This window comes from Phoca vitulina, unplaced genomic scaffold, assembly GCF_004348235.1.
Source record: "Phoca vitulina isolate PV1807 unplaced genomic scaffold, GSC_HSeal_1.0 scaffold62, whole genome shotgun sequence".
Taxonomy (NCBI): Eukaryota; Metazoa; Chordata; class Mammalia; order Carnivora; family Phocidae; genus Phoca; species Phoca vitulina.
The window spans coordinates 5,358,752-5,369,140 of NW_022589765.1; the positions used below are offsets into that span (position 1 = coordinate 5,358,752).

The 10,389-nt window shown below is 38.0% G+C and overlaps 1 pseudogene; it reads left to right on the forward strand.

Annotated features, from left to right (window-relative positions):
- Positions 1-3,833: 3,833 nt before the first annotated feature.
- LOC116623853 lies at positions 3,834-4,538 on the forward strand (annotated as a pseudogene).
- Positions 4,539-10,389: the final 5,851 nt, after the last annotated feature.

Consider the following 10,389-nt stretch of genomic DNA (forward strand, 5'->3'; position numbering starts at 1 on the left):
TTTTTAAAAAACCCTTAGATATTAATCCATGACTAAAAAGTTGGCATAAGAAATAACTAGGTTTCAAGTTAATATATAACAAACCAAAACATATTTGTCTCTGATGCATTCCATCTTTCTCTACTCTAACGTTTTAAACATATAAATTATTAAATATTCTAGAAATTTAAGGTGAAGAATGATTTTTTCTAACTGTAGCTAAATATTATCCTTTGGCATTACTCTTCAGACAAGCAAATATCATAATCCCTTTAAGGAGGCTAAAAAAGGCCGAACTACTAATGCTTTATTTGGACATAAACTTAAAATGATAAACAAAAGTCATCGTAGATACTATTAATAAGTAACAGTAAACATATATCAGTATTCCCTGAAGAGAGATCCTGAATAGTTAAGACACTGCCTCAGTGTTAAGTATAGGCATATCGGCCTAAGATACAGAGTTTAATCTCAGCGTACATTCTCACAAGAGTCCCAGACCACGCTGAAATGAAAGGGAAGAATGACAGCTTCATTTCAGTCACATTTTCAAAAGTTAAGTTGCCTGTTTTTTGTTTGTTTTTTTTTTTTTTTTTAGAGAGAGAACGTGCAAGCAGGGGGTGGGGAGGGGCAGAGGGAGAGGGAGTGAGAGAATCCCAAGCAGGCTCCATTGCAGGGCTTGATCCCAGGATCCTGAGATCATGACCCAAGCCGAAATCAAGAGCTGGCCACTTAACCAACTAAGCCACACAGGCACCCCTTGCGTGATTTTTTTTAATGCTGGTTTAGATTTCTAAAATTATTACCCACAATTGTCAAATGGCCAGAACTTCTGGACAAATATCTTATAATCCCATGAACTCACACAATAAAAATGACCCAAAAATTTAGTTGAGGCACTTGTACTACTAGAGAGTCCTTAAAAGCTAAAGGACTACCCAAATCCACACTTTACTTAGAGGTCAGAAAGGGAAAAAACAAAAGAAATTAAATATTGTCAGCAGTTAGGAACCATCCATATAACTAGAAATATTCTCCTTAAAAATATTTATCACTTTAACATGTATTGAATGCTTACAATGGACCAGGTTTTTCTAAGTGCTTATAATCTTTATTGCATAGAAATGTCACAATAACTCAAAAAGGCAGGTGCTACCATGATGCTCACTTTACTACTGAAGAAACCAAGGCTCTGAAAGGTTAGATAACTTGCCAAAGGCTCACAGGTAGTTAACAGAAAAGCTAGCGGTTGAAGCCATGCAGTCTGATTCTTTTGACAGTATTATCTAAAGAGGTTAAAGATTGGGGCGCCTGGCTGGCACAGTTGGTAGAACATGTGATTCTTGATTTGGGGGTTGTGAGTTCAAGCTCATGTTGGGTGTAGAGTTTACTTTAAAAAATTTTTGTTTTAAAATAAAAGGGATATGGATTCTACATCTTAATAAATCAACATTCACTCAATAGGCTCAGTTAATATGTACAAGTCTAGGTAGTCCACCCTACTTTTCTGTCCCCTTTCCAACTGAGAATCCTGAGCAACAGGAGTTAAGATGCTTAGGGCAAAAGCCATCATTTCATGTTGAAAAAGAAGGGGAAAAAAACTCTATGAACAATAAAGAAGTGATTGCATTTCCAGGAAAGTAGCAAACCATATAACCCTAGGTTACCTTACTGTGGTCATAAAGTCTGCCAGTTACAATACTCTTTCTGTAACTTCTGTGGCCTTGGACTACAGTTTACTATTATTGACCTCAAAGCTAATCACTGTATCTATCTCCACTCTAACAAAAACCACTTTAGGGTAAGTACAAGAGCTAAGTCTTCATTTGTTGCAAGGATATCACAGATGTTACAGGCTTCCAATTTCTGTTTCTATTTCCACCTTGGTGTAAGTGCCATATCTTTCAGCAGAGATAATCATATAAGCCATTAATGGGTACCACCTCGGGAGGAGTCAGAGGATGAGATCCAACACAAAGCCTCTTCAGCAATCTCCCACCAGCATTAGAGAGCCCATTAATCCTAGGCAGTTCTGCTTTCCTTCAAAGAGATAAAGGAGCTCCCACTTCCAAGGAGGTCAGAGATAGATGAAGTGAGAGGCAGGAATGACTCTTATAGTGACAAGAATATTTATTACCTAGTAATAAAAGTATTCTTCTGTTTTAACATCATTGTGTTCTGATGCTATATCAAAATAGCTGCATCAAAATACCTCCACTACCTAAAATGGCTATATCTAATTATTCCCTGGACTTCTGATTCTGTGATAAGATGGAGGAGGAAATGCACTTCTCCATATTCTTTCACTAAGTATAATTACCAACCCTGAACATTATATATAAAAACAGAAGATGACTCTGGAAGATGGAGAGAAGAAAGACCAGGTAGGAACCTTGAGACTCAAGGAATGGCATGATGTTAAATTCCCTGGGTTTTCCTTTTGCCTAATATATGCTGAATTGGGTGCAGTAGAATCTTGTAACCAGGATACACCCATGAATACAGACTAAAAGTGCTCCAAGTGGGCGCCTGGGTGGCTCAGTCGTTAAGTGTCTGCCTTCGACTCAGGTCATGATCCCAGGGTACTGGGATCGAGCCCCACATCGGGCTCCCTGCTCCGCGGGAAGCCTGCTTCTCCCTCTCCCACTCCCCCTGCTTGTGTTCCCTCTCTCGCGTTCTCTCTCTCTGTTGAATAAATAAAATAAAATCTTTTAAAAAATAAATAAATAAATAAAAGTGCTCCAAGTAAAACCTGTTCTCTCTAGCCAAAGGACCAGGATAAAGGCAGCTTGATAAGACAGAAAACTTTTAGACAATAATCACCTTGCTCCAGCCAAATACCATGGGATAAAAATTGTGGTTGCACACAACCCATGACAGGATAAGCCAGGTAGGAAACCTAGACTTCTACCTTTACAAAGCTGTAACTAGTCATCTCTTCCCCCATACTAGGTTGGTGACAAAAAAAAAAAAGGCAGGGTAGATACCTGGAACTTTCATTCTGACCCAGTGATAAGGAGCCCCACCCCCCCGCTTCCATGGTGACAGTGGAGGCCATGTGAGGAACAGTAATGAGGCACTCTTTCTCCTCCCAGCCAAGGTGATGTCAGCAGAGGCCTAGTAAAGACCTGAAATTTTTTTTTTTTTTAATTTTTTTTTTAAGATTTTATTATTTATTTGAGAGAGAGAGAGGGATAGAGCACAGGCAGGGGGAGCAGCAGAGAGAGAGGGAGAAGCAGGCTCCCCGCCGAGCAGGGAGCCCGATGCGGGGCTCGATCCCAGGACCCTGGGATCATGACCTGAGCCGAAGGCAGACGCTTAACCGACTGAGCCACCCAGGTGCCCCTAAAGACCTGAAATTTTATCCCTCCCCAAAAATAACAAGAGGTTCTTATTCATGGAATGTCAAAGGTGGCCTAGTAGGAAATACGCACTTCCATCCCTAATTGGCAGTAATGAGGCAACATACCATTTCCCACCCTTGTGTGGTGACTGAGGAGTCCTATAAAAGTTTAATAAGATCCAGAGTCTCATAACATAATAGCCCCAATTGCCAGGATACACAAAAATAATCATTCATCATACTAAGAATCAGGAAAATCTGAATGAGGAAAAGAAAATCATCAGATGAAAACAAGAGACACAAATAATAGAATTACGTGACAAGGATGTTAGTCATCATAATGTTTCAATGAAAAATTATGTAAAAGATTGAAGAAAATGAAAAGATAGAAAGTCCCAAAGTTCCCATCAAATAAATATAGTGTCCCAGCAAAGAAATAGAAGACATAAAGAAAATCAAATTTTAGAACTGAAAATATAGTAACCAAAATGAAAAATTGCTAGAAGGAGCCAAAAGCAGAATAAAGTTGATAGGGGAAAGAATGAGTGGACATAAAGATAGAATAGTAGAAATTACCCATTCTGAGAAGTATGAGCAGGAACTCAGGAAGACTCAGCTTATTAAAGCTGTCCCAGTGACAAAAACAAGCTCTGTGTTTGAAGACCCAGTGTCAGTAAATTCACCAATATAATGATGAAAGGAGGAAACAAAGTACTGGCCAGATCCCTCATGATGCAGACTCTGGAAGCTGGGAGAAGGAAGGAGTTTGAGAAGTACCATGCTGCTTCTGCAGAGGAACAGACAACCATCCAACGCAACCCCTACACCATCTTCCACCAAGCACTGAAGAACTATGAGCCTGTGATTGGGCTGGTACCCATCTTCAGAGGTGGCCATTTCTACCAAGTCCCTGTGCCACTAGCTGAGCGGCGTCGTCGCTTCCTGGTCATGAAGTGGATGATTACTGAGTGCAGGGAGAAGAAGCACTGGTGGATGCTGATGCCAGAGAAGTTGTCACAGGAGCTGCGGGAGGCTTTTCACAAACAGGGCCCTGTGATCAAGAAGAAGCATGACATGCACAAGATGGCGGAGGCCACCCATGCCCTGGCTCACTCCTGTTGGTGGTAGATGGAGGGTAGAGGCTCAAGGAGGAGCCCAGGGCTTTCTGCTGCAAGAAACAACAGGAGCCACTGTCATGGTGAAAAACACTTGTTGGTTAAGGATGTAGTTCCCTTTTAAAGGCCGGCAGGTCTCATAAGGGTGGAGCAACATATGTATTGCTTGTAAGTCCTTTCTTTGGGGGCTAAAACTTGCTCTTCCTGTCCCATTTCCTTACAAAGAGGGAACATATCAATTTGGATTTCCCCCAGGAAACATAGGGCCCATCCAGCCACTCTTCCCTCAATTCAGGGTAGGACTTAGGACAATACTAAAGGAAGTGGGATTTGTTTTTTGTTTTTAAGATTTATTTATTTATTTTAGAGAGAGGAAAAGAGAGAGCACATGGGGGGAAGGGAAGAGAAAGAGGGGAGAAAGAATCCCAAGCAGACTCTACGCTGAGTGTGAGCCTGATGTGGGGCTTGAGCCTACAACCCCTGAGGTCACTACCTGAGCTGAAACCAAGAATTGGACGCTCAACTCACTGTGCCACCCAGGCACCCCAAGAAGCAGTTTTAATATTAGAAAAGGTGAATTAGAAAATTCTCACCCTGGGGGGTGCCTGGGTGGCTCAGTCGGTTAAGCATCTGCCTTTGGCTCAGGTCATAATCCCAGGGTCCTGAGATCGAGCCCTGCATCTAGCTCCCTGCTCAGCGGGGAGCCTGTTTCTCCCTCTGCCTCTGCTTGCCGCTCCCCCTGCTTGTGCTCTCTGTCAAATAAATAAATAAAATCTTTAAAAAAAATTGTTTTAATTAAATAAAAAAATAGAAAGAAAATTCTCACCCTGAACTGGTATAGCATGTGATGTGGCTCTGCCATTTACTAAAACTGAATGGAAATTTAAAAAAAAGGATAAAGTAAAAAGAAATGACCAATACTGAACAACAGAAAAAAAAATAGATGGGAAAAAATACTTAGGGACCTGTAGTTCTATAACAAAAGATCTAACATTCACGCCATCAGAGTCCCATAAAGTGATAAGAAAGAATGGCACTAAAGTAGTATTCAAAGAAACAATGGCTGAGGGGTGCTTGGCTGGCTCAGTTTGTAGAGCATGTGACTCTTGATTTCAGTTTGTGAGTTCAAGCCACATCACTGAGTGTAGAGCTTACTTTAAAGCAAATAAATAAACAAATAAATAAAAAAGAAATAATGGCTTAAAATTCCCCAAATTTGGTGAATAACATAAACTTACAAATGCAATAAATCTACAAATGCAAAAACCTCAAACAGGATAGACCCAAAGAAATTCATGCCACAATACATTAGAATCAAACTCCTCAAAATTAGAGACAAAGAAAACCTAGAGAGTAGCAAGAGAGAAATGACACCTTACTTTCCAGGGGAAAAGAACATAAATTACAGCAGATTTCTCAATACAAGTTCAGGGTGAGCGCAGCCAGGAGGTGGGTGCTCCCTTCCTCCACACAACTCCCACTCATGGCTCTCCCTTGAGGCCAGAAGGGAGTGGCACACTATTTTTAAATGCTAAGCAAAGAAATATCAACCCAGAATTCCATATCCAGTGAAAATATTCTTCATGAAAAAAGGACAAATCAAGACTATATCAGATGAAGGGAAATTAAGAGAATTTGTCACCAGCAGACTCACCCTAAAAGAACGGCTAAAGGAAATTAATGAAGCAGGAAGGAAATAATAAAAGAAGGAATCTTGGAACATTAGGAAGGAAGAAAGTATAATGAGAAGAGTCAAAAATTGGGCAATACAATAGACCTTCCTTTTCCTCAAGTTTCTAGACACTAAAAATGAACTATCTGGGAAAAAAAATTGTTTTTAATCACATGTACAATGTCATCAAAACAACAAAATACTTAGGAATAAATTTAACCAAGGAAGTGAAGCTCTATACTGTGAAAACTGTAAAACACTGATTAAAGAAATTGAAGAAAATGTAAATAAATGGAAAGATATCCCATGTTCATAGGTTGGAAGAATATTGTTAAAATTTCCATACTACCCAAAGCCATTTGTAGATTCAATGCAATCTCGACCAAAATTCTAATGCTATTTCTCATAGAAATAGAACAAACAATCCCAAAAACAGGCACACACACCAAAGGAACACAGTTAAAAGCCCAGACATAAACCCACACATATATGGTCGACTAATATGTGACAAGGGAGCCAAGAATAGACAATGAGGAAATGATAGTCTCTTTAAGAAGTGGTGTTTGGAAAACCGGATAATCACGTGCAAAAGAATGAGCCCTGATCTGATACCACTAACAAAAATTAACTCAGAATATTTTAAGGATTTAAATATAACACCCAAAACCTTATAGCTCCTAGAAAAAGACATAGGAAAAATGCTCCTTGACATTAGTCTTGGCAAGGATTTTTTGGATACAATGCCAAAAGCACAAGCAACAAAAGCAAAAAAAAAAAAAAAATCAAGAGGGATTTAATCAAACTAAAAGGCTTCTGCACTGCAAAAGAATCAATCAATAAAATGAAAAGGCAACCTATGGAATGGGAGAAAATATTTGCTAACCATCTATCTGATAAGGGGTTAATATACAAAATGTATAAGGAACTCATACAACCCAAGAGCAAAAATAACCAATAGAAAATCCAAAAAAATCCAATTTAAAAATGACCAGAGGAACTGAATAAACATTTTTCCAAAGAGATATACAAATGACCAATAGGTACATGAAAAGGGGCTCAACATCACTAATCATCAGGGAAATGCAAATGAAAACCACCTGTTAGAATGGCTATTATCAAAAAGACAAGAGATAACAAGTGTTGGTAAGGATGTGGAAAAAGAGGACCTTTGTTTACTATTGGTGGGAATGTAAATTGGTACAGCCATTACGGAAAGAAGTATGGAGGTTGTTCAAAAAATTAAAAATAGAACTACCATATGATCTAGCGATCTCACTTCTGGGTATATATCCAAAGGAAATGAAATTAGGATCTCAAAGGGTATCTGGTCTCCCATGTTCATTGCAGCATTATTCACAGTAACCAAGACATTGAAATAGCCTAAGAGTCTAAGGATCGATGGAATAAGTTGTGACACACAGACACACACAATGGAATATTTTTCAGCTATGAGAAAGAAGGAAGGCCTGCCATTTGCAACAACATTTGGACCTTTACGCTAATTGAAATAAGTCAGAGAAAGACAAATACTGTATGATATCACTTATACATGAAATCTAAAAAAGCCAAACTTGGGGTGCCTGGGTAACTCAGTTGGTTGTGTCCAATTCTTGATTTTGGCTCAGGTCATGGTCCCAGGGTCGTGAGACTGAGCCCTGCAACAGGCTCTGTGCTGCTGGGCGTGGAGTCTGCTTAAGATTCTCTCTCTCCTCTCCCTCTGCCCCTCCCCTGTCTTGCTCTCTCTCTCAAAAAAAAAAAAAAAACTTAAAAAAAAATAAAAATAAATTAAAAAGCCAAACTCACAGAACAGAGAGTAGAATGGTTCTTGCCAGGGTTCTAGGGGCAGGAGAAATGGGAATGTGTTGGTCAAAGGGTACAAACTTTCAATTATAAGATAAGTAAGTTCTTAAGATCTAATGTACAGCATGATGACTATAGTGAACAATACTACATTATTTACTTTAAAGTTGCTAAGGGAGTAAATTCTAAATGTTCCTACCACACCAAAAAAATGATAATTATGTGAAGTGATGGAATTGTGAACTAACGCTTCTGTGGTTATCATTTTGTATAAACATGTATCAAATCATCATGTTGTACACCTTAAACTTACACAATGTTGTCTATCAGTTATATCTCAGTAAAGCTGGAGGAAAAAATTAGAAGGAGGAAGGGAGGCAAAAAGGGAGGGAAGAAGGAAAAAAAAAGTTTAAAGGGATAAGACTGTAGAAGAAAGTTAAAAAAAACAACTGTCCTCACAAAGGATCTGATTTTAATTGAATCAGTCTGTGCAACAATTTATTTTCCAGGACATTGTTGAAAATAATAGACCAATTAGCCAGCAATTAGTGGAGCTTGATAGCTAGGTGTGTTCAGGGAAAGAGACAAAGAGAGCCCTGCCAAAACAACTAGCATTCTGAGGTGATTGTGCATATGGCCAATGCTATGTCCTCCAAGAAGTATCAGAAGCTCATACTATAGAGATGAAATACATTTCATTAAAAATGATCCAGTTAAATGATCCAGTTAGCCAGAAACAAATAAACAAGTATAACAAGCAACCCCACAAACACAGGTGGAATGGAATGTGGACCTGTAACCAGAGTTGCTACGATATGTTACCTAAAACGGCCCGTTTCCAACAAAAAAATTATAAGACATGCAAACAGTGAAGTCTGACCCATATATGGGGGAAAGCAGGCAACAGAAATTGCCTGAGAGTGGACAGATGTCAGATTTAATGAACAAAGATTTCAAAGTAGCCAGTACAAAACATATTCAAAGCACTAAAGAATATCATGCTTAAATAAGAAAAGGTATGATAACAATGTCTCATCAAATAGAGACTGTCAACAAGAAGATAGAAACTATAAAAAAGAACTAAATGGAAATTCTGAAGCTTAAAGTATGATAACTTAAAAGAAAAATTTACTAGAGGGGCTCAACAGTTGATTTGAACTGCCAAAAGAAAGAGCGAAAGAAAGAAAGAAAGAAAGAAAGAAAGAAAGAAAGAAAGAAGGAAGGAATTAGCAAGTATGAACATAGACCTATAGATACTATACAATCAAAATAATACAGAGGAAAAAAGAAAATAAAAAGAGCTTCAGAGTCAGGGCACCTGGCTAACTTAGTTGGTGGAGCACGCGACTCAATCTCAGGATCTTGAGTTCGAGCCCCATGTTGGGTGTAGAGATTACATTAAAAAAACAAAAAAACAAAAGAGCTTCAGAGCAATATGTGACCCTGCAAAGTATACAACATGCATGTAACAGAAGTGCCAAAAGGGAGGAGAGAAAGGAGCAGAAAAAATATTCAAAGAAATAATGGCTGAATATTTTCAAATTTGATCAAAATCTTCAATCTACACATCTAAGAAGATCAACGAATGTCAAATATAATAAAACCAACCAGATCCACAAAAAGATACATCATAGTAAAAATGATGAAAGCCAAAAGACATGGAGAAAATCATGAAAGCAACAAGAAAAAAAAGGGTCATTTTTGAGGAAATTCCAATAAAATTAACAGCTGACTTGTCATCAGAAAAAATGGAGGCCAGAAGGCAGGATAAAAACATACTCAAAGCGCCAAAATAAGGACAAAAAACTATCAACCAAGAATCCTATATCCCTCAAAGCTATCTTTAAATAATAAATGCGATATAAAGACATTCCTTGATCAACACAGTCTGAGAGAATTTGTTGCTAACAGACCCACCTTACAAGAAAGAATAGGCTGAAAGCAAGTGACCCAGACAGTATTTTAAATCCACACAAAAAAGCAAAAAGCACTTGTAAAGGTAATTATATCATTATAAAAGACAGTATAAATGCATATTTCTTTCCTTTCTTCTCTTAACAAATTTAAAAAAAAAAACAACTAAAATATATATATATATATATATATATTATATTATATTATATATATATATATAATTGCACTGCTGGGCCTATAATATATAGAATGTAACATATTTGCCAATAACACCAAGGCGGTGGTAGGGAGCAGAGCTGTACTGGATTAAGGAAATGACTCTAGATGGTAACATGGATCAACAGGAATAAATGAAGAAACCAGTAATGGGAAATAAGGTCAATATAGCAAAAGCTATACATATATATATGTTATTCTTGCTCCTGTTTCTTTAAAAGATATAAAATTGTATGAAGTAATAATTATAGCACTGTGTTGTGCTTTTAACATACATAATACATGTAACAATAACATCACAAAAAGAGGAAAAAGGGAATAGAGCTACACAGGAGTAACATTTCTATGTC